General features: G+C 50.2%; 1 non-coding gene across 1 annotated transcript; it reads right to left on the bottom strand.

Moving 5' to 3' along the window:
* Nucleotides 1-2,831: 2,831 nt before the first annotated feature.
* TRNAC-GCA (transfer RNA cysteine (anticodon GCA)) lies at nucleotides 2,832-2,904 on the bottom strand. Its single transcript has one exon. It is a non-coding gene; the product is annotated as a tRNA-Cys (tRNA).
* Between the last annotated feature and the right edge of the window lie 1,386 nt (nucleotides 2,905-4,290).

The raw sequence follows: 4,290 nt of genomic DNA, 5'->3' as shown, positions 1-4,290 counted from the left end.
GGAAGGTGATATGGGGGCTGGGACAGGGAGGGCGAAGTGGAAGAACCAGGATGAGGCTAGAGGAACATCGGGGGACCGGGACTGCAGGGTCTGAAGACGGGGCGGGGGGTTGGGAGGGTCCCTCAGAAGACAGGGCTGGATGGAGGCTGAGAGGAGCCTAGGTTTGGCGCGCCAGGGCTAGGGAAAGAGGTTTTCCAGGCCAAGGGGAGGACGGACCGGGGCCGGCGGGCAGCCTGGGCCGCGCGTTAGTGGGCAAGGGGCAGGGGGCCGTCGCCGGGGCGCGGGGGAGCGGCCGGGCCCCAGTAGGGCCGGGGGTGGGGGGTGGGGGGCGGCTGCCCCGCGCCCAGGCCGGACGCGCGCGGAGGCTGCGGCCGGGGGGAGGGGGTGCGGGGAGACCAACCTGGGCCCGGTCCGGAGCGGCGGGTCCGGGACTGGCACGGCCTAGGCGCCGCGGCTCTGCGCTCCCAGAGGCGGCTTGCCGGGCCCAGGCGGCGGCCTCTGCGCGGCCTCCATCTTGCTCGGGTTCTCCCCGGGGCGCGCTCCCGCGCCGAGGCGCGAGCTCTCGTGCACCGGCGCGGCCCGACGGAGGCGCGTTCCTGCAGCCGGCGTGCGGGGCGGAGCGGAACAGGAAAGGGGAGCTCCGCGTTCTGGCAGTCCAGTCAGGGAGCGGGGTAGGCACGGTCCCGGCGGTCCCCAAGCCCGAGCAGTAAGCCTCCTCCCCAGTAAGGCCTTCTAATTTGGGGGACCCCATTTTCCCAGCCCGAGCTGTGGGGTTGCGGGGCCCACCCAAAGCTCATGGGAACCAGGGAGGGTCCGAGCAGGATATCAGTTGATAAGAGTTTGAACTGACCCCTGGCTCCCAAGTTAACTCAGGTAAAGCCTATCCCAGTGCCTCGAGTTGCACCATTACACTTCCAGTTCTTTGGGTCTGGGAGGCACTGAAAGTTCCCAGAGGCTCCTAGGAAACTGCCAACAGCTCTGGGAGAGGGACCACCCCACCAAAACTGTTAACAGCCATTCCCGCGGTGGGGATTCGTTGGCCGCCAGTGCATTAGGAGTTAGGCCGGAGAGCAGGACCCAGGGTGAGTATGGAGAGAAGGAGGCTGGGTTGGTTTGTCTTCCTACACTTTCCCAGTGCCTGACATGAAGTGGATACATCATGAGCGTGTAGTGTGTTAAAGGACAAAGCATCCAAGTCCAGACTCACGATTAGACCTGAGAACGCGAGAGGGCGTTCCAGGTGGGCCAGTGCAGGTCATTTCTTCCCTGCTGTGAAATAGCTTTTGGTTTAGGTTCTGCCAAGGTGGTCTAAGTTGGCATCCAGAAAACTCTGGCTACTACTTACTGTCTCCCTGATCTTGCACTTGCTCTTTGAACCTCTGTTTCCCCATCTGTAAAGTGGGCAGATTAAGCCCCACTTGACATGTATTGAGGGGTGGCGAAAATAATGTTAGTACGATCCAAGGACTGGACCATACACAGGGATCAGTCTGATGAAATTTAGAACTATCTACAAAGAAAATAATAATAATCATGTGAGATTGCTACCTGTCTTTTTTCCTATGGAGAGAGGGAGTGGGTTTTTGTGGGTCTTTTGGTTGTTTTTGTGTTGTTGTTGGTTTTTGTTTGTTTGTTTGTTTTTTTGCTGAGATGATGTACTTCTTGCTTTCTTGGAATTTAAAAAAAATCTCTTTTTTAAAGAAATGGTGTTGATAGTTAATGGCATTTTTTCCCTTCAATGTCCAAATTTGGCAAAATAATAGATAGGCAGGGTTGTTTCCAAATTAAGAAAAAAAAATTATGTGCAGCCCTCCACAATTTGAGGACCACAGACCCACATGAAGTCATTTCACCTGAGACAGTTTGCTCAATCGATTTGGTTTCCCCTTCCATTGGTTCCTTGAAGAGGCATCCAGACTGTCTCCTGAGAACCCTAAGATCCCAGAAGCATTGAGCTGGAAGGGGTTGTGGAGAGAGCCTCATTCCATAACTTCTCCCACTTGACAGATGGAGAACAGAGCCCAAGAGGAGGATTGACTTGTACAAAAAGGTGAGTCCTTACTGCCAATTAAAATGATCAACCTGATTCATTACTTTTTGTAACCTACCCAGTAAATACGTGATAGGCTCCTGCAGCGTGCCAGCACAGCACTATGCTGGGCCTTGGGGAGAAGATGGCAGGTAAAGTAGATGTGGTCGCTGCCATCCTGAAGCATACAGCTTCATGAGGAGATGGAAGGTGCTGGGAGGAGCAGGGAGGAAAGTTATCCTCATAGGGCACCTTGAAGTCTTCTTCTGTGGGTGCTCCTGGTATGGCCACTATTCTGAACATAAGTTACTGGAGCCAGAAGCTCCATCTTTTCTCCTTATCCTGCCATGAATTATTGCCTTTTTTTTTTTTTTTTCCTATCCTGCTGAGGCAAGCTAGGCACTCCAGGCCAAAAAAAAAAAAAAAAAAATCACAGAAGTCCACTTACTATTCTCTCTCCAGGCAAGAACTGAGAGTTCTTGCTAAGATGGGGTCCCAGCTCCTCACTGGTTGCTCTAGTCTAGCTCTGCAGAACACTGACCCCACCCTGGAAAGAGCTGCCTGCCACCCATACTGCCTTTGTCTTTAAAGAAACTCCTTTCCCCTCACTCAGTTTCTGGATTTGGTGAGACTCACCCTCCATCACCACCACACTCCTCTCTTAAGTGAAGTGAAAGTGAAGTCGCTCAGTCGTGTACGACTCTTTGCGACCCTATGGACTGTAACCTACCAGGCTCCTCTGTCCATGAAATTTTCCAGGCAAGAGTACTGGAGTAGGTTGCCATTTCCTTCTCCAGGGGATCTTCCCGACCCAGGGATCGAACCTGGGTCTCCCGCATTGCAGGCAGGCGCTTTACCATCTGAGCCACCGGGGATGCCCACACTCCTCTCTAGAGCCAGGCAAATGATCAGACCTGGATAATGAGAATATTCCATTGTTCAGGATACAATGATTGGCTCAAGGGTGGGCCCATAAACCAACCCAAGTAGTTGAGAATGATATCTAGGTCATTTGTTGCAGCTTATAAGAAAGGTTTTTATCCTCCAACTGAGTTTGTTGAGCTGGAACTTCAGCTTCAACCAAAGAGTGGGTTATCCTTGACAGAACAGAACAGTTGTGGACTGAAGTTGGGAACTATAGACCATAAGGAAAAGATGAACCTGGCCTGAGCACCTGGACATTTCCACCTGGAGAAAAGCCCCCAGAACATTTCCAGCCAATATCCTAGCAGAGGAAAATCTGTGACTTGCTAGATACCCTTATGCCTAAAGTAAGTATTCAGTTACAATGAACAGTTATTAAGCACTTACAACATTCTAGCTCTCCTGATTTTTGCTTTAAATATATTGCCTCATTTAATCTTCACAATAACCCTATGAGATCATGTTATCAGCTAAATTGTATCCCTCCTTCCTGCCCCCAAATTCATATGTTCAAGTCCTAACTTCCAGTATCTCAGAAGGTGGCTATTTGGAAGTAGGGCCTTTAAAGAGGTGGTTAAGGTAAAGTGAGATGATATGAGTGGGCTGTAATCCAGTATCACAAGTGTCCTTATAAAAAGAGGAGTTGAAGACAGAGACTAGATGATGACCCTGGGAAAACAGAAAGAAAGCAGCCATCTTCTGAGGGGCTTCAGAAGAAACCAAACTTGCTGACACCTTGATCATGGACTTCTAGCCTCCAGAACTGTGAGAAGATACATTTCTGTTGTTTAAGCCACCCAGCTTGTAGTATTTTATAATGGCAGCCCTAGCAAACTCATACAAATAGGTACTATCTTACAGATGAGGACAGTGAGGTATGCCTGTATTACAGATGAGGGCAGAGAAGTTAAATTACTTCCCCAAAGTCACACCTCTAGCAAGTGAAACAGCTGGGATTTATGTCACGCCCACATTCTTAATTACTGTGCCCTATAGATAATTCTGTAGAGTGGGTTCAATTCTTCTCAACCACCCGGGTTTCCTTTTTATTTCCATATTGTTTGGTTACTGACATTAGACCATCTGGGTTCAAGTCTCAGTTTTTCATCCCTTGGATCATACGCTGTAAGGATGCAACCTTTAGGCTATATATGGTCATGTTCATGGTTCCATGGCAAAGCCCAAGAAGATAAGCCAATGTGTCCTCAGAGAGATGAAGAGATTCTTAATACTTTTAAGTGAAGTGAGTGAAAGTCACTCAGTCATGTCCAGCTCTTTGTGACCCCATGGACTATACAGTCCCTAGAATTCTCTAGACCAGAATACTGGAGTGGGTA

The sequence above is a fragment of the Dama dama genome, chromosome 24 (genome assembly GCF_033118175.1).
Source record: "Dama dama isolate Ldn47 chromosome 24, ASM3311817v1, whole genome shotgun sequence".
NCBI lineage: Eukaryota > Metazoa > Chordata > Mammalia > Artiodactyla > Cervidae > Dama > Dama dama.
This window is presented reverse-complemented; position numbering and strand designations above follow the sequence as displayed.